A 24,391-nucleotide genomic window follows, 5' to 3' on the forward strand; every position below is an offset into this window, starting at 1 on the left:
TATCTCACAGATCTGTCATTACCAAATCCCCATTGTTGTGCCAAAAGCATTCTTGGTGTCTTGAGAGAGAGGAGGAGGAAGTTCAAGGGGTTTGCTTAAGGACAATTTGGGAATTGGCCTTGTTCCTGCATAATCAGGACAGCAACTCAGCAGGGTCGTCACCTCACTGCCCACTATGCCTGGAATAGGCCACCTGAGTCCATGCTTCATGTCCCTTCCCTTGATCAAAATTAAACTGAAAGCCCATCTTTTCGGGATTGCCTTCAACGCATAACCCTCTCACTCTGCTCATCACCCTAGCTTGCAGTTTAACCATTCCCCTCCCTGGCATCCTGCTTGTCTGTCTTGTCTGTTTAGAACGGGGTGTCCAACCTTTTGGCTTCCCTGGGCCGCATTGGCCGAAAAAAAAAAATTTTCTGGGGCCACACAAACAGTAACACTAGCTGATGAGCAAAAAAAAAAAGGTTGAGCAGGTCCCAAATTTCCAATCACTAATATAGAAGATATACATATTTAATAATAAACCTTCATTAAAGGGACACTGTGGAGAGGAATCCCAAAAAGCAGTAATACTTACCCTGACTGAGTGATCCTCCACGTACGCCGCTGACAGTGGGAGCAGCCACAGGCTTCCGCCTCCCCACTCTGATGAGCAGGGTTGCGCACTCCTGGTTCTCCCATTCACTTCTATTACAGCTACGGTGAGCCTCTTCAGAGGTGAGCCTCATCAGAGCGGGGATGCTGAATCAGCTGTCAGCAGCACACGTGGAGGATCGTTTAATCAGGGTAAATTTTACTGCTTTTTTGGGCCTCCTCCCTGCTCCCCCCACCCTTGGCTTTCATGTATGCATGAAAGCAGGGGCAGCTTGAGGATATTGCCTTTGGCTGCAAAGCTTGGAGCGGGAAGGGGTAAAACGCAGACCTCACGGACCTGACGGACCTCGCGGATCTAAACCCGTACGGCCTTAAAAATCTGAGGTCCGTGTCGGTCCGTGTACCTGACGCTTGTAGTTTCTGTCGCTGACAGACCTTGATTGAGATTTGAGCACTGACGGATCCGTCTCAGCATAGGGAGGGAAAAGTGTTAGGATCCGTCAGCGCTAAAAATCTCTTCGAGGTCCGTCAGAGCCAGAGACTCGTGCTGGAGCAGCAGAGCAGAAGCCAAGAGAGTGGGGACATAGGTTTTGGACGTGCGTTATGGAAAAAAAGTCTCCAAAGTCCAGCACGAGTCTCTGCCTCTGACAGATCTCAAAGAGATTTTTAGCGCTGACGGATCCTAACACTTTTCCCTCCCTATGCTGAGACGGATCCGTCAGCGCTCAAATCTCAATCAAGGTCTGTCAGCGACAGAAACTACAAGCGTCAGGTACACGGACCGACACGGACCTCAGATTTTTAAGGCCGTACGGGTTTAGATCCGCCAGGTCCGTGAGGTCCGCGTTTTACCCCTTCCCGCTTGGAGCTTTTGAGTTGCCAGACTGGAGGAAGATGTCTTCAGTTGGCAGGGCTTGGGAATCCCCACTAGCTCAAGTATTTATAAATTGCACTCAGGCAGGGAGAAACTTTGGTGCCCATCCACTAATTTTGGGCTCCAGTCCCTCCCCCAAATCAGCTGTATATGACCACGCCACTGAATACAAAAATAATTGTGATGCACATATCCCAAAGCTAACATAGTCCAGTTAATAAATTCAAAATAAAACCATTTTTTCTACCTTGTTGTCTGGATGTTTTCTTCTTCCATCATCTTGGTCCCAGTTTCTCTTTCTGCTTTTTCTCTATCTTCAACTAATTCTCTTTCCAGTGTCTGCTGTCCATTTTTTTTCTCCTCTTCTCTCGTTCCATTTCCTTCTTATGCCTGTCTCCAACGTATTGATTTTTCCCTTTCAGCTTTCTTAAACTTTTTCTTTCCTGCCTCTGTCTACTCAAATCTTGTCTTCTTTCTCACCTTCTTCTTTTTAAATGTTCAGCTATCTCTCAATTCTCCATCTTCTCTCAGTCTCTAGCTCTCCCATTGCCCATCTCACTCCTTTCCCAGCCTCCTTTTTTTTTTTTTAATTCTTTATTTAAATTTTTCAAAACAACAATTCACAAGCGTAATCTTGTTCCATGAAATACAGAGAAAGAAAGAAAACAGGTTCCACCAAAGTAATATATCAAATTTGAACAAAACAATTCAAATTGAAAATTCAAAAATACATTTTTATCCCTTCCTTAGACCACTAAAAGGGGTGTGATAATCATACACTAGTTGGAGACATAAATTTAAAGAATTTAACTTAAAGGAAAAGGCTTAATGAGGCACGGCCACCCTCCAATTTATTTTATTCCTTTCTACATCATACCTTGGTAATCCTTTAACTCTTAGTAATCTTTTTAACTTTTAGAAACTCCTTTAAATGTTCTGATGAAAAGAAAACATATTTCACTCCCAAATACCTTACCAAACATTTACAGGGGTAGGCTAGAAGAAATGTAGCACCCAATTTTAGAGTTTCTTGTCGTAGGGAAAGAAATTCTTTCCTTCGCTCCTGAGTCACTTTGGAAACATCTGGATAAATCCAAATACGTTGTGCCCCAAATAATTTTTGAGAATTTTTAAAGTATAATCTTAAGATCATATTTAAATCTTGCTCAAAAACAAAGGATATTAGAAGTGTAGATCTTGCAGTATCTGGATTCAAGGTTTGTTCCAAAAGAGCAGTAACATTGGCAAAGTCAATCTGTTCCTCTTGTCCATTATTTTTCTCTTGTTCAACATTTTTTTCCTGAGGAAATTTTTTGTTTGGCAAATAATAAATCTTATTTAAAGGAGGAATATTTTCAGGAGAAATTCCCAATTTTTCAATCAAATATCTTTTGAAGAAATCAATAGGCGGAATACCAGGTGAAATTGGGAAATTCAATATACGAAGATTCAATCTCCTATTATAATTTTCAAATTGTTCTAATTTCCTATGTATAGAGGAATTATCTTTAATTATTGCTGTTTTAAACATTTGAAGCTGTTGTATATCCTCCTGTATCTGTTTGTTTTGGTTTGAGAAATCCAGTTTAACTGAGTCAATAGATTTAGTTAAAGTATCAATTTTAAAGTTAATATTTGTTACCTCCTCAGTATTTTTAGCCATAGAAGCCTCCATACGTTGTAAAAGCACCCAGATATCTCCCAAGGAAGCCTCCGATGGTGTTGGTGTAGATATGCTGATTGTTGGTTCTTTCAGCTTCCCTGCACTTGCTCGTTCCGGTCCAGCGCCCTCACCGGGCAGCTCCATGGTTTCCCTTCCGGGGTCATGTTTCTCCCGCTGCTGAGTCCCGGCTGTAGCAGGACACCCGGGGACGAAAGGATCCGGAGGGGACAGAGATATTTCACTCCCCGAAATGGAGAAAAGCTCTCCACCGCCTTCTCCCAAAACCGGGTCACCACCTCCGATATCTCGGGTTGCCGTCGATTGAGTCGTAAAGAAGCGTTCCAGCGATTGCTGGATAGTTTGCTGCATGGGTGTCGAAGAGAGGGCTGGCGAGGAAACAGCCCTCAACACCCCTTTCCTTTTCGGCGGCATTGCACTCAAAAGAGAGGTAAGAGGAAAATACTCCTGCAAACGTCCAGCAAAACGTCCCGATCTTCTTACACGCTTCACTGCGACTCACTCACCGCTGCCATCTTATCACCCTCCAGTCTCCCAGCCTCCTATTCCCTTCTATCTACTCCCCATTACCACATTTCTACCACTGTACTCACTGCTCTCTCACTCATCTTGTCATCTCCATTTTGACCTCATCCACATGACTCATCACTTTCAGAATTCCCCTCCCTCTCTCCACTGGTCAGGCTATAAAGGCCTAAACGGTCCGTCCAGTCTGCCCAGCAAGATAAACTCATAAAGTATGATGTGATACTTCAAATTAATACTTGATTTGTCCTGCCATTTTCAGGACACACCCTTTTCAGTGTTATCAGTGCAGTGTGTGTGGTGCTTTGGAAAATCAGCCCCAGGGTAAGGGTACTGTCATTAAGTCAGTGTAGCCCATCTTCTAGGAAACCCCTAAAAGGTTCACTGGGGTTCAAGTTCCTGATCCCCTTGAGCTTTTAAGAAAGCAGGTGTGGATTCTCTGATGAAGGCCGGAAAGGGTTGATGTACCTTGAGACCCAAGGTGTATTAATTCCCCATAAAAGAGGCGGGTCTGGGATGATTCATCGCGGGCGGTTTAGCACTGAATCGGCCGTGATGCATGGTCCCTGTCTTCTGTGCCTCTCTCTTCCCCCTGAGGTCGCCTAATCCTGCGGCTCAGCCTCTATCCCACAAATTGCGGTTAATGTAGCTGGTTTTACCTTGGATGGTTTACCATATTTATTTATTTATTAAAAGTAGACCTGGAGAAAGCCATTACTTATCCTTGGGATTGGTAGCAGAGAAGGTTGTTATGAGCTTTCTGGGCCTCTGTGACCTGGTCTGGCTACTGTTGGAAACAGGATATAGGACTAGATGAATCATTTCAATGATATGAAATGAAACGAAAAATGCCAAGAAAAGTCTGGAATAACTTGTAAGTTTCATGGCTCCACATCATTCTCTTCTTGGTTGAGAACTTTTCTGCGGTCCCTCATATTGTGATGTCATAATGCCTCATTCCACTAATGCCTAAGATCAGGGGTGTCCAACCTGCGGCCCAAGGGCCACATTCGGCCCCGTGAAGTATTTTGTGCGGCCCCGGTCGAGGGCAATGCAGTGTTTTCCTCTGCTGCCCCCTGGGTGTTTATCATCTTGCCGGCTCCCTCCTCTGTCTTGCTGCAGCGTTTGCGCGGCCCCAGAAACATTTTTTTCGGACAATGCGGCCCAGGGAAGCCCCTGCCTAAGATCCAACCTCATCAATGATGTCACAATGGCTTGATTGTCCTATACTGGTGCCCATATGCTAGATGCTTTTGCCTCATTGAAACAAAGTGTGGAATAACTTGTAAGTTTCATGGCTCCACATCATTCTCTTCTTGGTTGGGCTGAGAACTCTTAATATCTCTTAAAGGTTTTTTTACTGTCCGATTTAAAGATAGAAAAGACGATGCTCCTCCATGCCTGGAAAAAGGCCTTTCCCATCACATGGGTTTTCTGCTGCAGAAGAATTTTAAGGTGTCTCGATAAGAGAAGGGGATGGAGGTGACACTGGCTATGTGGAACCATTCTGATCGATACCTGCTCCTATTTCAGAAGCCAGAAAGGCTCTGAAAGGGTGAAATTCTAGATGGCCAGGCTGCTGGGTTAGAAGCTGATGTTGGAGACGAATCTCTGCAGACATGGTTAGTGCTATTTTAGAGAGTGAGAGAGAGGAGGAGGGCGTGGAGGAGCCAGAGGAGAAAGGGAAGGGACTGGCTTAATGTTTGGGCATTAAGGTGTGTTTTAGTGAAAGTGGTCCTCAAGTGTGCACCTAAAGAGTGAGAGGAAAGTGGGCATACCTGACACCTAGGGATGGAAAGAAGAGAGAATAACCAAAAAGGAGTTCCTTAATTAGAAATGGAGTAAAGAACATAAGAATTGCCGCTGCTGGGTCAGACCCGTGATCCATCATGCCCAGCAGTCCATTCACGCGGGGGCTCTTTGGTCAAACACCAGCTCCCTAACTGAGACTAGCCCTACCTGCGTACATTCTGATTCAGCAGGAACTAGTCTAACTTTGTCTTGAATCCCTGGAGGGTGTTTTCCCCTATGACAGACTCCGGAAGAGCGTTCCAGTTTTCTACCACTCTCTGGGTGAAGAAGAACTTCCTTGTTTGTACGGAATAGAGGGCATGAATTGATGTTGCAGGGTGGTAGACTTTGGAGTAACATCAGGAGATATTTTTCCATGAAGAGGGTGATGGATGCCCGGAATACTGTCCTGTGGAGGTGGTGGGGACACAAAAAAGGACAGAATTCAAAAATGCATTGCATGAACAGAGAGGATCCCTAAATAGAGAGAACAAAGATAAAACTGAATGACCTTCACACTTTAAACAGGACATAGAGGGGTGTAACCTGCTCAGAGTGGCAACTACAACTCTGGCCATCTTGTTGGCCAGACTGAATGGATGAGGATGAGGAGAATCTACGGGATGAGGAGAATCTACGGGATCCCCGACAACATGGATTTACTAAGGGGAGATCCTGCCAATCCAACCTGATCAGCTTCTTTGACTGGGTAACGGGAAAGCTGGATATAGGGGAGTCCCTGGACATCGTGTACCTGGACTTTAGCAAAGCATTCGATAGCGTACCACACCGCAGGTTACTGAGCAAGATGAGTTCTATAGGATTAGATAACACATTGACGAAATGGGTTGGGAGCTGGCTTGGAGGTAGGCTCCAAAGGGTGGTGGTGAACGGCACCCCCTCCGAAATGACGGAGGTGATTAGTGGAGTACCACAGGGCTCAGTCTTGGGCCCAATCCTATTCAACATCTTTATAAGAGACTTGGCAGAAGGGCTTCGAGGTAAAATAACATTATTCGCCGATGACGCCAAACTGAGTAATGTAGTGGGCAAATGCACAACAGACGAAGATTCAGTGCCCGACAACATGATGCACGACCTACTCCTACTGGAGCGATGGTCTAGGACATGGCAACTCAACTTCAATGCCAAAAAATGCAAAGTTATGCACCTGGGCAGCCAGAATCCATGCAAGTCTTATACCCTTAATGGCGAGATCCTAGCAAAAACGGTAGCAGAACGAGACTTGGGGGTAATCATCAGTGAGGACATGAAGTCTGCCAATCAAATGGAGCAGGCTTCGTCCAAGGCAAGACAAATCATGGGCTGCATACGAAGGGGTTTCGTCAGTCGTAAGGCGGAAGTCATTATGCCATTGTATAGATCCATGGTGAGGCCCCACCTGGAATACTGTGTGCAATTCTGGAGGCCGCATTATCGCAAGGATGTGCTGAGACTGGAGTCGGTGCAAAGAATGGCCACCCGGATGGTCTCGGGACTCAAGGATCTACCATACGAAAAACGGCTTGACAAATTACAGCTATACTCGCTCAAGGAGCGCAGAGAGAGGGGGGACATGATCGAGACGTTCAAGTATCTTACGGGCCGCATCGAGGCGGAGGAAGATATCTTCTTTTTCAAGGGTCACACGACAACAAGAGGGCATCCGTTGAAAATCAGGGGCGGGAAACTACGAGGTGACACCAGGAAATTCTTTTTCACTGAAAGAGTGGTTGATCGCTGGAATAGTCTTCCACTACAGGTGATTGAGGCCACAGCGTGCCTGATTTTAAGGCAAAATGGGATCGGCACATGGGATCTATTCACAGGGCAAAGGTAGGGGAGGGACATTAAGGTGGGCAGACTAGATGGGCCGTGGGCCCTTATCTGCCGTCTATTTCTATGTTTCTATGTTTCTATGACTTTGTAGGTCGTCTTTCTGCTTTCATTTACTGTGTTACTTTGCTAATCTGTTATCTATCCCATTGCATTCTCTCCACAGAAACTTGGACCACTGAAGCAGTACCGTTGCACACTGACTCTCTGGAATTTCCTTACATTATCAGGAATCCTCTGGATTCATCCCAGATTTTAGTCTATGATACTTCTTGCATCTAATGAAGTGGATTGGTCCTCAAAAGCTCGGACCTCAATAAATTGGGAAGGCTCTAACCTACCACCTAAAAACTTTGACTTGAGTTGACTTGACCAATGTGGAATAAGCATCAGGTTGAACTTGGAAAGGAAAGAGAAGATGCCAGGGTCTTGGTATGGGGAAGAGACAACCCAACCTCACCTGCTTAGAAACATAGCTGCTATCTGAGTATATCTGGAATGTTCTTTGCTGGACTTTCAGGAATGGTGAAGAGGCAACCCAACATCACCCACATGGAGACATGGCCATTTTCTGAGAAGATCCATTTTTAGCTGGACATTTCGGAATTATGGAGAAGGGGCAACCTAACCTCACCCACTTGGAAACATGGCCACTCTCTGAAAGGATTTAGAACGTTCTTAGCTGGACGTTCAGTTGTGGTACAGACAGGAAGTCATGTCTCTCTAAAAGAGGCTGGATTTGTTCATGTCCAGCCTTGACGTGTCCAGCCTTGATCCTGGAAGGAGAGAGTGCCCTGGTAGAGCCTCCACCCCCTATCCTACCTCACATATGTGCAGAGAACCTCAGTCCTGTTCTGGGACTTGCAGAAACATCTGAGTCAGAAGCCTGAATACTGACACCTACGTCATCGTCACAGGTCTAAAAATCGCATATGCCAAGGATAATGTTCCTCGTGATTTCTCTATGTGTGAGGAAGTGCAGGAGAAGAGAGAGGAAAAATTATCCATGCATTTTCTCTATCGTACATTGAGGAATTTTGGACCCCCCCCCCCCCCCCCCAGTGTACAAAAACTGAGAAGACACAGGTCATGTTGAAGAAACTGCATCAGAGTAATGCTATTCCTTCTGGATTTATTCGCCACTGAGCAAACATAACACCTGAGAAAACCATGCAAGGCATCTAACTGCAGAGGACAGAAGAACCTGTGAAAACAAAGAAAGAAAGAGAGAAATAAGGCAGAAGAGGGCGAGAAGGAATGTGTGAAATAGAGGAGAAGAGAGAGAAGAAAAGGGTGTGAAGAAGAAGGAGATAGAGAGGACATAGATAACATAGGAAGATTCCTGCCAACCATAAAATAAGGGACCACAAATTAGAAATAAAGACCTGCCCCTTCCTCAGGGCTGGGCTCAGTGTATAAAGGAGACCTGCCTGTTCCTTAGCTCTGGGATCTTGGCGTGCTCTTAGGCAGCAAGGTTCTCAATTTATGGAAGAAATATTTTTTAAATGTTTTTGGGAAAATCACCTTGAGCCCCCCCCCCCCCATCCACTTCTCTGTCCTAGCCCCTTTCCCTTTGCTTTCTGAGCCTTCCTGTAAAAGCAGGTGAAAACAGAGAGGGGGGGATTCAGCTGCAAGCTCACACCACTTCCCCCCCCCCACCCCACACACACACACAGAAGTTAGGACTTGAATCAGCTGGGTGAAAATAACCCCAGTGAGGGTATCATTTTTTTGGTGTGGGCGGGGGGAGGGGTAAAACTCAGCTTTTGATTGCAAAGCGGTGCAGTCATTGTCTTCATTTTCTTAGTTCCTGCGGCTGGCAGCATAATTGGAGAAACATCTCTCCCCCAACACACACACACACACACACACACACACCTCTTTGTCAGCAGAACGCAGGGTTATTATGTGTGGGGGAGGTTTTTCCAGGCTTAGCACTGCAAGGAACACAAAGGAAACTTGATGGAAATTGGACTGCTACCGCTTTCCTCTTCCTGCCTCCCCCCCCCTCTCTTCCTCTCCCCAAATCACCGGCGCAGCTGTGTGTCCGCCACCATGAACAGATGTGCCGTGCCAGGTCAGGACGATGGTCCATGGAGCCCAGCAGCGTCCTCCCTCTCACTGTGGTACCACGAGCAGGTCTCCTTTATATAGTGATACCAGCCCTGGGGCACGACTCCGCACACCGTTCACGGTCCTAAGGAAGAGGCAGGTCTCCTTTATAAACTGCACAAACTGACTGCAGCTCTGAGGAAGGGGCAGGTATCCTTTATGCAAAGATCACAGCCCTGAGAAAGGGGCAGACATGGGGGGAAACCGCTGCTTGACCTGGGAATGGTAGCATGGAATGTTGCTACTCTTTGGGTTTCTTCCAGGTACTTGTGACCTGGAAAGGTTTGGACAAGTTCCTGGAAGAAAAATCCATAGTCTGCTATTGACACAGACATGGTTGCCCTGGATTGGTAGCATGGAATGTTGCTACTATTTGGGGTTCCAGAATCTTGCTACTCTTTGGGGACTCCCAACGGAATGCTGCTACTCGTTGGGGTTCTGGAATGTTGCGACTCTTTGGGGTCTCCTAACAGAATGTTGCTACTATTAGGGGTTCCAGAATCTTGCTTACTCTTTGAGATTCTGGAATGTTGCTACTCTTTGGGTTTCTGTCAGACACTTGTGACCTGGATTGGCCACAGTCGAAACAGGTTACTGGGATAGATGGACCATTGGTCTGACCCAGTATGGCTATTCTTATGTTCTAAAAAGGTTTGGACAAGTTCCTGGAAGAAAAATCCATAGTCTGCTATTGACACAGACATGGTTGCCCTGGATTGGTAGCATGGAATGTTGCTACTATTTGGGGTTCCAGAATCTTGCTACTCTTTGGGGACTCCCAACGGAATGTTGCTATTCTTTGGGGTCTCCTAACAGAATGTTGCTACTATTAGGGGTTCCAGAATCTTGCTTACTCTTTGAGATTCTGGAATGTTGCTACTCTTTGGGTTTCTGTCAGACACTTGTGACCTGGATTGGCCACAGTCGAAACAGGTTACTGGGCTAGATGGACCATTGGTCTGACCCAGTATGGCTATTCTTATGTACTGGTAGCAAGACCGCAGACCTTTTTCCGATGACTGGTCTCTCCAGTGCCATTCCTGGTGTCAGGCATTAGACTCCAGGCTGTCCATGGGCTTCCCATCATGTGGGTCATCCACTGGGAATCAGGCTGGGACTAGAAAAGTTAGTTTTTGGATGCCATTTATAGGATTTCCCCCCCTAAGTGATCAAGTTTCCCCCTCCCCTCCTTTTACAAAACCGTGGAAGTGTTTTTTAGCGCAGGCCTGCTGCTCGTGAGGAACTCTTTGAGTGTCGGGATCAGCACAGTGTGCAAGCCTGCATTAAAAATCGCTTCTGCGGTTTTGTAAAAGGGGGGGGGGCTAAGTGCACTCTTTACAGAGTAGTGCCTAATGCTTACATCGCATTGCATAAGGATCAATCATCAACACAAATGACACGTGTAAGAACTGGGTGCTTCCTTTGTTCACCCCTCCGTGCTGTCTATTTTGAAATGCATTTTTTAATAGCTGTATTCATTCGTTTCCATTTTTTCCAGGAAACAATCATTTAAAGATTAAGAAGATTGTTCCTCGATGGCCTCAGCCATGTCGGGGTTTCAGGATGTTTCATGAGACCTGTTTGCAAGCACCGCCCCCATTGACTTCATGCACTTTCATTGGGGAAATTCTGAAAACCCACACAGGCTGCGGCCCTTGAGGAACTAGGTTGCCTATCCAAGGTCCCACGAAGCCCAGTATCCTATTTCCAACAGAGGTTAGGCCAGTTTGCAAGTTCCCGGCAGAGTCAACAGTGAAATGCTCTTCGAGACTAGATGTTGTTCGCTTTTCTTTGAAGATGTTTTAATGTATGTTATACTGACGTTCAGTCATTTTAATCCTATAATGGTTTATTTTCTCATAGAAACATAGAAACATAGAATATGACGGCAGAAAAGGGCTGTAGCCCATCAAGTCTGCCCACGCTAATGACCCACCCCCAGACTTCACCCCGCTAGAGATCCCACAAACATATCCCATTTCTTTTTAAAATCGAGCACGCTGCTGGCGTTAATCACCTGCAATGGAAGTTCATTCCAATGATCGACCACCCTTTCGGTGAAGAAATACTTCCTGGCTGATCAGAGAGGAGGGGCTTAAGGAAGATGGCCGCGGGTGGCTGGAGCTAGACGCCACGGATGTTCCCGGACTGCTGTTACCTTAGTAATGGTGAAACGAAAGTCCAAACTTCGGGTTTTTCCCGACGAATCTTTACCAACAGCAACGGGCCCGATGGATGCCTTTCTTCAGCGAGGGACGCCAACGCAGCCGGAGGTTTTCTCAGCTGGGAGAGACACGCTGGCTGAAGCGTTACAGCTCTCCCTCGAGGCAACATCCATAACCCCGGAAGAGCGGAGTCCTCCGAGTCGCCCGGGGGCGTTTGACCGGTCGATGGAAGAGCTAAGTCCTCCGAGTTGTTCGGGGGCGTTTGGCCAGTCGAAGGTGGAGGAAGTGCCCCGGGGTGTTTGCTCTCCAGACCTGCTGAGATCGGGAATCGGCCCAGCAGGAGGAGGGGTGAAGCCAAATCAACCATCTGTGCATTCGGAGGAGTTGGAACAGAAACTGCCTCAGGATTTCCTGACATTGACTTCATCGCCTGCTGTAGATCCAGGTACTTTTTCATCAGAGGATCTGGGTGCTGAACTGATACCATTGCAGAGGCCCAAGGTTTTCAATATGGAGACAATTTGGGAAGCAATATCTAGTTTGCAAATCTCTTTGGGAACCCAAATGCAGCAACTTACCACACGTTATACCTCTGTTGTGTCTGAAAATTTGGAAATGAAACATAGGATATCCAGCGTTGAAAATAAAGTGGATGGACATGAAACTAGAATAAAAACAGTGGAGTCCCAGGCTTCGGTCTGGATAAGAGATAGTGGAAACCTTAATTTCAAGGTGGAAATGTTGGAAAATATGACTAGAAGAAGTAATCTTCGGATTATTAACTTCCCAAAATTACCACTTATCTCAGCGCAGGATACATTTAAAAAGTATTTGAAAGAAGTCTTGAAAGTTCCCGAAACCTCTTATCCGCCTCTCACTAAAATATATTACTTACCAACTAGAACATCTGTTCAAAAACCAAACCAGCAGAATTTGTCTGCTGATAGTTTGGATTTGACAAATTTCCTGGAGAGGTCAGGTGAAGAGATACCGGCAACTGCTACGCTACTTGTACAATTTGCTATAGATGCTGACAGGGAATGGATGCTTAAAATGTTTTTTAAGTTTAAAGATGTACCATTTATGACTAAAATAGTGAGAATGTATCCAGACGTGTCACGAATAACCCAAAAGAGAAGAAAACAATTTCTAATTTTGAGACCAAGGGTTCTGCAGTTAGGTGCGACGTTTGTACTCAGATTCCCCTGTAAATGTGTAATGACCTATCAAGGGAATAGATTTATTTTCTTTGAACCTCAGCAGTTGACAAAATTCATTTCTGCTAAAGAGCAAACTTAAAATTCCTGAGAGAAGTTCAGTCTCAACCTGCTCAAGTATAAGTTTTTTGGTTTTTGTTCTCTCCTGCTACCATCTTTAATTTCTTGGTATTATTTGATAAAGATTTCAGCCATTGTAAAGTTTTCTCCCCCCTTAATTGAGGTCTAAAGATACAAACCAGTAAAAATTTATATTTGGGTTTAATGATTTTGCTGTATGAGAAAGAAAAAATTTTGTTCTGTTTTTGTATTTCAATTGTATATTTTTATTATTACCTATTGTCTCATTTTAATGTATGAACTGAGTTGTATTATTTTCTTGTTTTGACTAATATTATGTCAATACTATAAAATGAAAATAAAGAATTATTAAAAAAAAAAAAGAAATACTTCCTGGCGTCGCCATGAAATTGCCCATCTTTGATTTTCAGCGGATGACCTCTTGTGGTTGAAGGTCCTTTAAGAAAGAAGATATTGTCTTCCACCTCGATGCGGCCCGTGATATATTTAAAAGTCTCAATCATGTCCCCCCTCTCTCTACGTTCCTCGAGCGAGTATAGCTGCAGTTTATTCAGTCTTTCCTCATATGGGAGGTTCTTGAGTCCCGAGACCATCCTGGTGATCATTCGCTGAACCGACTCGATTCTCCGCACATCTTTTTGATAATGTGGTCTCCAGAATTGAACACAATATTCAAGATGAGGTCTCACCATGGATCTGTACAGGGGCATTATAACTTCGGGCCTCCGGCTGACGAAACCTCTACGGATGCATCCCACCATTTGTCTAGCCTTGGATGCAGCTTTCTCCACCTGCTTGGCAGTTTTCATGTCTTCACTAATGATTACTCCCAAGTCACGTTCTGCCCTAGTCCTAGCTAAGGTCTCACCATTTAGAGTGTAAGTTCTGCATGGGTTTCTGCTGCCAAGGTGCATGACCTTACATTTTTTAGCATTGAAGCCTAGCTGCCAAGTCGAGGATCAATGTTCCAATAAGAGCAGGTCCTGTTCCATACTGTCGGGCAAGGTGCTGTTATCTACTATGTTGCATAGTTTGGCGTCGTCAGCGAATAGTGTTATTTTACCTTGAAGCCCTTGAGTCAGGTCTCTTATGTATATGTTGAAAATGATCGGTCCCAAGACCGATCCCTGTGGCACTCCATTGGTCACCTCCGATGCATTGGAGGGGGTACTGTTAACCACTACCCTCTGGAGTCTAACGCTTAACCAGTCATTGACCCATGTCGTCAATGTCGCTCCCAATCCCATCGAAGTCATCTCATTACATTGTGTCACATATCTCTTCATGTTTTTCAAAATCAGACACGCAGCATGGTTTCTTCATTCTATTAACTTTTCATTCTTATGGCTTCTCTTAGGCACCTGTGCTTAAGTTTATACTCTAACACACACCTATGTGCACTTTTTCCTCTCATGTCTCTTGTCGATGTTTCAAGCCTCTGTATATAGCATGTCACAGTTGGCTCACTTGTTTTATCTTGCAGTCGAGTATAGACACTAATATGCATGCTCCAGATTGGCATCACAGTCACTTCTTATCTTTCTATCTTTTCATTTTTTATCTTTCTCTTTATCATTATTCATTATTACCTCTTCCTTTTAGGACCCTTGAGGAAGGCGTGTTTGCCGAAACACGCACCGTGTAGGGTCCGGTTGGATTTTTATCACAGTATTTTTTATCATTGTACTTTTTAAATTGAATTTTCATGGTTTAATATGTCAGTGTTTAATAAATTATCTCCAGAACATCTATATCCACAGTTTTTGTTTTCATCGGTGGATTGTTTTCACTGTGGATCATTGGGTCTCCCCATTTTTCTTTGTTATTTTCTATGGTTTCTTTTTTTAAACAGGCTTGAGTTAATTTCTTTGAAAAGGTGGTAAATAAAGAAAAAACTTATTTTTGGGTTCTTTATGGGGTAATTCGATAGTGGGTTGTCCTAGCAGAATAATTTTTGGTAAAGCATCAGCTTGTGGGGTTTTTGGCCAACTAAAATGTCTTTTATTTCATAAAGCCTGTATGATTGGGCATAAATGCATTATGCAATTTTGGTTGCAGAAAGAATCTCCAAGTTTTTGGCATTGGAGGAATCAATTACATCGCTTATTTTTATTTGAGAGTTGGGAGGTTCAAGGTTCGCCTAAAAAAACTCGTCTTTTTATGGAGGTTTGAGATCCTTATATTAGAATCTTTCACCAAAAATACGAAGTATGGTTATCAATGATTTATTATGAAAATTAGGTTTACTAATTACATTCCAGTTATTTATTTTAATTCTTTATTTTTCTCAACTTTCATCCAGGGTGAGGGATTTCATTTAGGGGATGATAGTGGGTAGGGGATGGAATTAAGGGGGATGTAGATAAGATTGAACTAATTCATATGGAAATTAAATTTGAAAGAATGATTTAAATTTGTATGAAATGTTATTGTGATTCTTATTGTATTGAATGTATTTTTGTATTATCCTATTGTACTGATTATTTGATTCTTTCAATAAAAATTGTTATACATAAGAAAGATGAAAATGTTATAATGCCCTTGTATCACTCTATGATATGGCTGCACCTCGAATACAATGTGAAATTCTAGTCGCCATATCTCCAGAAAAATATAGTGGAATTAGAAAAAGTACAGAGAAGGGTGACAAAAATGATAAAAGGGATGGGAAGACTTCCTTACGAAGAAAGGCTAAAGAGGCTGGAGCTCTTCAGCTTGGAAAGGAGATGGCTTGGGGAGATATGATAGAGGTCTATAAAAAGAATAAGTGGAGTGGAAAGGGTAGATGTAACTTGCAATAGAGTAGACACCCTGGATGGGGTGAATAACATGAAGAAAGACCCAGTGAAGCTTGAAGAATGGTCTGAAATTCGGCAGCTAAAATTTAATGCTAAGAAATGCAAGGTCATGCATTTGGGCTGCAAAACCCCGAAGGAACGGTACAGATTAGGGGGTGAAGAGCTTATGTGCACGACAGGTGAGCGGGACTAGGATGTGATTGTATGTCATGATCTTTAGGTGGCCAAACAGGTTGAAAAGGTGACGGCGAAAGCTAGAAGGATGCTAGGTTGCATCGGGAGAGGTATGGCCGGTAGGAAAAAAGGAGGTATTGATGCCTCTGTATAAGATTCTGGTGAGACCTTATTTAGAATATTATATACAATTCTGCACCTTCAAAAAGATATAAAAAGGATGGAGTCGGTCCAGAGGAAGGCTACTAAAATGGTGTGTGGTCTTCGTGATAAGGCGTATGGGGACCCACAATCTGTATACTTTGGAAGAAAGGTGGGAGAGGGGAGATATGATAGAGACGTTTAAATACCTACGAGATATAAATGCGCATGAGTCGAGTCTCTTCCATTTGAAAGGAAGCTCTGGAATGAGAAGGCATAGGATGAAGTTAAGCGGTGATAGGCTCAGGAGTAATCTAAGGAAATACTTTTTTACAGAAAGGGTGGTAGATGAATGGAACAGTCTCCCGCAAGAGGTGATGGAGACAAAGACTGTGTCTGAATTCAAGAAAGCCTGGGATAGGCACGTGGGATCTCTTAAAGAGAGGAAGAGATAATGGTTACTGTGGATGGGCCATTTGGCCTTTATCTGCCATCATGTTTCCATACTTGTTTACTCTTTCCAAAAATACTAGGAAAAGGATGTATGCAATGAAGCTACTACGAAGTAGATTTAAGATAAAATGGAGAAAATATTTCTTCACACAAAGTGTCATTAATCTCTGGAATTCATTGCTGGACAATATGATGAAATCTGTTAGCTTAGCAGGGTTTAAAAAAGGTTTGGATTATTTTCTAAGCCATTATTGAGATGGCTTAGGGAAAACCACTGCTTATTCCTAGGATAAGCAGCATAAAAATCTGTTTTACTACTTGAGATCTAGCTAGGTATTTGGGACCTGGTCTGGCCACTGTTGGAAACAGGATTCTGGGTTTGAGGACCTTCAGTCTGTCCCACTATGGCAGCTCTTATGTTCTTATGTTAAACAACACTACAAACAAAACCAAATACCATGCCATAACCACGCCATAACCTGCAACTCTCCAAACTAAAAATAATCATAAATGTAATCAGCACCCTGAGGTTGTGGGTTCAAACCCACGCTGCTCCTTGTGACCCTGGGCAAGTCACTTAATCCCCTCATTGCCCCAGGTACATTAGATAGATTGTGATCCTGCCAGGACAGAGAGGGAAAACTGCTTGAGTACCTGAATAAAAAATGCATGTAAACCGTTCTTAGCTCCCCTGGGAGAACGGTATAAAAAATTAAATAAATAAAATACATCAGAGTAAAAGTTTACAACCAAGAGCTGAAGCTAGGGTGGTGGCTGGATTTGAACTTGTGATGGGACAGCTGTTGGAATCCTGCTATCAGTCTTGGGGAAAGATTCCGGAAGACTGGAAGGTGGCGAATGTTACACCAATCTTCAAGAAAGATTCGAGGGGAGATCTGGGGAACTACAGACCGGTGAGTCTGACCTCGGTACCGGGAAAGATGGTAGAGTCACTGATAAAGGACAGCATCATTGATCACCTTGATGGACCAGACAGCATGGTTTTAGCAAAGGCAGATCGTGTTTGAGGAACTTGCTGCACTTCTTTGAGGGAGTAATCAGACAGATAGACAAGGGCGATCCGGTCAACATTGTATATCTGGATTTTCAGAAGGCGTTCGACAAGGTTCCGCATGAACGACTACTTCGGAAAATTGCAAATCATGGAATTGAGGGTGAAATATTCACGTGGATTAAAAACTGGCTGGAGCATAGGAAACAGAGAGTGGGGGTAAATGGACAATACTCGGACTGGAAGAACGTCACCAGTGGGGTGCCGCAGGGCTCAGTACTTGGACCTGTGCTCTTTAACATCTTTATAAATGATCTGGACATAGGTACGACAAGTGAGGTGATTAAATTTGCGGATGATACAAAGTTATTCAGTAGTAAAGACGCAGGGGGATTGCGAAGATCTGCAACGTGACATAATCAAGCTCGAGGAATGGGCATCGACATGGCAGATGAGGTTCAGCGTGGATAAGTGTAAAGTGATGCATGTCGGTAACAAAAATCTCATGCACGAAACAGGATGTCCGGAGCGGTACTTGGAGAGACCTCCCAGGAAAGGGACTTGGGAGTTCTGATCGACAAGTCGATGAAGCCGTCCACACAATGTGCGGCGGCAGCAAAAAGGGCAAACAGAATGCTAGGAATGATAAAGAAGGGGATCACGAACAGATCAGAGAAGGTTATCATGCCGCTGTACCGGGCTATGGTACGTCCTCACCTGGAGTACTGCGTCCAGCACTGGTCGCCGTACATTAAGAAGGACACGGTACTACTCGAAAGGGTCCGGAGAAGAGTGACTAAGATGGTTAAGGGGCTGGAGGAGCTGCCGTACAGTGAAAGATTAGAGAAACTGGGCCTCTTCTCCCTCGAACAGAGGAGATTGAGAGGGGACATGATCGAAACATTCAAGGTACTGAAGGGGATACACTTAGTAGATAAGGACAGGTTGTTCACCCTCTCCAAGGTAGGGAGAACAAGAGGGCACTCTGTAAAGTTGAAAGGGGATAGATTCCGTACAAACGTAAGGAAGTTCTTCTTCACCCAGAGAGTGGTAGAAAGCTGGAACGCTCTTCCAGAGGCTGTTATAGGGGAAAACACCCTCCAAGGATTCAAGACAAAGTTAGACAAGTTTCTGCTGAACAAGAACGTGCGCTGGTAGGGCTAGTCTCAGTTAGGGTGCTGGTCTTAGACCAGAGGGCCGCCGCGTGAGCAGACTGCTGGGCATGATGGACCACTGGTCTAACTCAGCAGTGGTAATTCTTATGTTGTGCCACTTGCATCCCTTGAGGGTGATTGAGTTTCTCAACCACCTTTCTTGCAACAGGTTCCGAAAGGTGCAGAAGTTCCGAAAAGCTCATGAAAGCCTGGCTGTCTCACGGGTTGAGTGCTGAGTTAGTAACAGGAGGCTGAGGGTTCAACTCTCAGCTAAGGAGTAGGGCTTTCATCCCTTAAGACTGATACTTTTCTGTAGCTACCTTTCTTGCTCCAAAAGGAATTTGCACCTAAACACAGTGAACTAGACGTTCTGAAAAATTCTTGCTATGAAAGCCTGGCTCCCTTGAGGGTTCAAGCTGATTGTTTTTACTCAAATTTAGTCCATTTTCATAGTAAAAAGTAGCATAATCCCCAGCTGCTGGTGGCTGTGTGAAGAGAGTAGTAACAGGAGGTTGAGAGTTCAAGTCTCAGCTAAGGAGTAGGGGTTAATACTGCTTAAAGTGAAGAGAAGAGGGTAGTTTTACTCAAATTTAGTCCATTTTTCATGACCCTCACCTCTGTCCCCTACCCACCCACTTACCTGCTCTGGTCCTACCTAGACTTGAACCCATGACCTCCTATCTTGGAGCCAAGCTCTTTAGCCACTGAGCCACTGTTTTCAGTTTCTTCCCTTTATACCTTTCAGGCTTTGATTTTGAATTTAAAATTCAAACATTCAGTCACAGGAATTGAACCCAGGCCTCTTTGGTACAAGGTAACAAGCCTTGGACTGATGAAGGTTGGTTTACTTTTTCTCCCCCTTATACTTCTCCTTCCTTGATTTGGATTTAACATTCAAACATCCAGTCACAAGAGTTGAACCTAGGCCTTTTTGGTGCAAGTTAACAAGCCTTTCCTCTAGTCCACCACTGAACTAATGAAGTTTAGTTCACATTTTCTCCTCCTTATACTTCTCCTTCCTTAATTTGGATTTAAAATTCAAACAACTCACCAAGCAGAGGGGTTTGAGCTCATGACATTTGGGTACTGAGCAAGTACACAACTACCAGGCCAGAAGCTTCTGACTATAAAGGTGCTCATTTTTCTCCTTATGCTACTCATTCCCTGATTTGGATTTAAAATTCAATCAACAGCTCAAGAAGGGGACTTAAACTCATGACATTTTGAATTCATGAGATTTGAGATCCAAGGCAGGAGCACAACCACCAGGCCACAATTACTCTGAATTAGTGCTGTTCATTTTTGTCTCTCTTATACCTCTCATTCGGATTTAAAATTCAATTGATTGATCAAGCAGGGGATTTGATTACTAAAGCAGATATATATCCAGCAGCAGGCCACAAGTAATTTAATACTCAAGCTTCTTCTTTTTCTTTTCTTTTCTTTATTTATATAATTTTACATTTTCATCAAGCATAACTATCTTGACAAAAGATCAGAATATGCGCAAATAGGAAATAAAATTAGCATATGCACATGCATAAATGTATAAGAAATACAAAACAATTATTTAGTCCACAAAAAATGGATTCAAGACATGGAAATAACAATACATTCCACTATAATAAGAAAATTATCCTAAATAGAGTAACAGCCCTGGTTTTCCACGCTACAGCCGATGGTCAGGTGGACTAAACCGACCCTTCCTTTGGTCCTAAAAAAATCTATTAATTGTTTAGGCTCAAAAAAAGGAAAATTTTTATTTTGATAGGAAATAAAACATTTAGCCGGAAACTTTAACAAAAAAGTAGCTCCGAGGGCCAGGGTTTTAGGCCGCAAGGCCAAAAACTCCTTCCTACGCCTCTGAGTTTTTTGTGATAGATCTGGAAAAATCCTAACATTTGAGCCCAAAAATTTATCATTTAAATGGCGGAAATACAAACGTAAAACATATTCCCTATCACTTTCCAGAGCTAGAATCAGCAAAAGAGTAGTTCTATCTGTAACCACCTCAAGAGAACTCTCCAAAAATAAAGACAAATCTACATTGTCCTTAGATGTTTCCTTAGGGGTTGACTCCCCTTGAGGTCTTTTCATATCCAAGTAATAAGCCCTAACAATTGGAGGCAAATTTTCCACAGGAATGGCTAGGACTTCCCGAAAATATTTTCTCGCTATCTCCACTGGGGATATGACTGGACATTTGGGGAAATTCAAAAGTCTCAAATTATTTTTTCTAAGTGAATTTCAAAATTTTCCAATTTGCGTGAAATAAATGATTTTCCTTCACCAATTCCAACTGGACAGTCTTTACTTCATTCATATTTCCTTCCTGTTTCTCCAATTTTTCAGTTAATTTAGATAGATGTAGACCTTGCTGTTCCACTTTGGAATAGATAGTTCCATAGTCATGCTTAATTGTTGAAAGACTCAATTTTAGGTTGGCGTCCATTATAGATATGGCCTGCCACAGTGCCTCCATATCAATCTTTGCAGGTCTTTTCAATTCCCCAAAGCCTATGTTATTCTCAATAAAAGTTCCTCTCACCTCTACTTCACTGGTAGTGGGGGTTAATTGAACTTCCATGCTCGCACCTTCCTCCTGAGTTTCTAGTGTTAGCTTCCCTCCTCTGCTGGAATCCAGACTCCTCTCACCGGGCTGCTGGGCTCCTGCAGCTCCCTGCACCACCAAACTTCCGGGCTGGGGAGGAGTTGACCTTTGCTCCGGACTCAGAATCATCCGGAGTACTCCAGCGCCAAGGTCTCCCGACAGCTCTGGGCTCGCCTCCGAAGTAGCGTGTGTCTCCACACCTGAGCGGGCAAAGGCAGCCAAAATAGTTGCAGCCAAAATAGTTGCGGGGCAACAGAAGCCGGAGGGTTAGGGCAAACTGTCCCCTTCCTTTTCCCCATTACGGGTCAGTCTACACTGCAGTAATTAAACAAAAAAAATCAGCTTTTCTCTGCCTCCCGATCAAGCGTCCGTCCTCGACGCCATCTTGAATCAAGATTCTTCTTTTTCTCCCTCTTACACTTCTTGATTCCATGATTTGGTTTTAAACTTCAATCAGTAGCTCTAGCATGGGATTTGAATTCATAACATTTGGAACCCAAGGCAGGAGCACATCCACTAGGTTACAAGCTACTCTATAGTAAAGCTGCTCATTTTTCTCCCTCTTATACCTCTTGTTCCGTGATTTGGCTTTAAAATAACTGGAAAGCCCTGAGCTATGAGAGGATTTGAACCTACAATTTCTTATTACACAAACAAAACCATCTTGCACAAGGCCACCACTGATGCAGCAAGGCCGAGTCTTCTGTTTTCTCCCCCTTATATCATTCACTCTTGATTTTAAAATACAAAGAATATAGCAAGCAGCATATTTGATGTTAAGACAGAACACATCCCACTGAGCCACCACTGTCCCAACAAAGGCTGGTTAAGGGGCTGGAGGAGTTGCCGTACAGCAAAAGATTAGAGAAACTGGGTTTCTTCTTCCTCGAACAGAGGAGATTGAGAGGGGACATGATCGAAACATTCAAGGTACTGAAGGGGATAGACTTAGTAGATAAGGACAGGTTGTTCACCCTCTCCAAGGTAGGGAGAACGAGAGGGAACTCTCTAAAGTTGAAAGGGGATAGATTCTGTAGAAACGTAAGGAAGTTCTTCTTCACCCAGAGAGTGGTAGAAAGCTGGAACGCTCTTCCAGAGGCTGTTATAGGGGAAAACACCCTCCAAGGATTCAAGACAAAGTTAGACAAGTTTCTGCTGAACAAGAACGTGCGCTGGTAGGGCTAGTCTCAGTTAGGGTGCTGGTCTTAGACCAGAGGGCCGCCGCGTGAGCAGACTGCTGGGCATGATGGACCACCAGTCTGACCCAGCAGCGGCAATTCTTCTGTACTTATGCCTTTATTTTTATGGTAAATAGAAGGATTTGAACCCACAACCTGTTGTTATAATGCAGCATCACCTCCTGTTTATCTTTTCCTGTTGATTTTTCTCCCTCATACTCTCATTCCCTGATTTGGGTTTAAGATTCAGTCAACTGATGGAGCAAGGGATTTGAACCCCTGACTGCGTATTGAAGTAGGTATGCATCCACCAGGCCACAAGTACCTCCCCAATGCCTTTATTTTCCTCCTCTTCTACCTCATTCCCTGATTTGGTGCTGGAACTAAATGAAATTTATTCACAACCACCTTCCACAAAATAGTGTCATTTCCCAGCAAGTCGCCAATAACTCCTACCCTGCCTTTTCGCTCTCTTAAATCTATCCTTCCTTTCCCCCCACCTTTGGTTTATTATTTTGCTAAGAGGATGCTCACTGACACTGGAGAGAAGGACGACAGGAAACCTCTTCTTTCCCCCTCTGTTTATCAGGTTTCCTAGAGTTTCTGTGATCTGTCTATCTCAGGGCACTGGAATGCCCCACACCTCTGTACTTCTTCCCATTATATTAGGCCAGTAGATCTATGGGATAAACACAAGGGCAGTAGCTACTGGAGAGGGGGAGATACAGAACAGAGAGAGAGAGACAGAATCCCTTCCCTGTAGAGCTTACAGTCTGTGCTGGGAGGGAGCCTTCTCCACCCTTATACTTCAATCCAAACCAGGGAACAAGAGGTATAAGAGGGAGAAAAATGAGTTGCCTTAACATAGAGTAACTTGTGGACTAGTGGGTGTTCTCCTGCCTTGGATCCCAAATGTCATGAATTCCAATCCCATGCTGGAACTACTGATTGAATTTTAAAACCAAATCAAGGAAAGAGAAGACCCTCCACAGATCCCGAAGCATACTACTGTACATCAATTAACCATGTATTCTCCCTGGGAACGCCCAGGCCAACTTTTGTTGTAGACCGCCTAGAACTGAAAAGTATTGGCAGGATAGAAGACACCAATGTAATGTAAGTATAAGGGGGAGAAAAAGTGAACTAACCTTCATTAGTCCAGTGGTGGACTAGAGGAAAGGTTTGTTACCTTGCACCAAAGAGTCCTGGGACAACACCCTTGTCTGGATGTTTGAATTTTAAATCCAACTCAAGGCATAAAGGCTAAATGAGGGGAGAAAATTTGAACCAAAATGTCATCAGTCCAGTGGTGGACTAAAGGAAAGGTTTGTTATCTTGTACCAAAGAATCCTGGGTTCAACTCCTTTGACTGGATGTTTGAATTTTAAATCCAAATCAAAGCCTGAAAGGTATAAAGGGAAGAAACCAAAAACACCTAGAGCCTGGCTGACTGGTGGCTCAGTGACTCAAGGACTTGGATCCAATATAGGAGGTCATGGATTCAAGTCTAGGTTAGACCAGAGAAGGTTGGAGAGGGAGGAAGGGATCAGAGCAGGTGGGGAGTAGGGGTTAGATAGACCTGTGTTCCAAGTAAATTGCATGAAACCTCATAACTTTTTATACTACTTTTTACTATGAAAATTGGACTAAATTTGAGTAAAACTACCCTCTTCTCTTCACTTCATTTCACTTGGAGCAGTATCAGCCCCTACTCCTTAGCTGAGACTTGAACCCTCAACCTCCTATTACTACCCTCTTCGCAGAGCCACCAGCAGCTGGGGGATTATGCTACTTTTTACTATGAAAAAATGGACTAAATTTGAGTAAAACAAATCAGCCCCACTTCCTTAGCTGAGCCTTAAACCCTCAGCCTCTTCTCTTGGAGCTGTATCAGCCCTACTCCTTAGCTGAGGCTTGAACTCTCAGCCTCCTATTACTAACCCAGCGCTCAACCCTTGAGCCAGCCAGGCTTTCACATCAAAAGCTTTTGGGAA

The 24,391-nt window shown here is 43.9% G+C and overlaps 1 protein-coding gene across 2 annotated transcripts in view; it reads right to left on the reverse strand.

The window, feature by feature from the left end:
- CACNG7 (calcium voltage-gated channel auxiliary subunit gamma 7) overlaps window positions 1-21,501 on the reverse strand; it is a 50,911-nt gene extending 29,410 nt beyond the window's left edge. Inside the window, exon 1 of one of the 2 annotated variants that reach the window (XM_033961380.1) lies at window positions 21,157-21,501. The gene's annotated coding sequence lies outside the window, so the exon portion shown is untranslated. Of the gene's footprint in view, window positions 1-19,659; window positions 19,768-21,156 lie in introns of those variants that run through there. The other variant, XM_033961378.1, reaches the window with a different exon arrangement.
- Between the last annotated feature and the right edge of the window lie 2,890 nt (window positions 21,502-24,391).

Source organism: Geotrypetes seraphini, chromosome 10, assembly GCF_902459505.1.
Source record: "Geotrypetes seraphini chromosome 10, aGeoSer1.1, whole genome shotgun sequence".
Lineage (NCBI taxonomy): Eukaryota > Metazoa > Chordata > Amphibia > Gymnophiona > Dermophiidae > Geotrypetes > Geotrypetes seraphini.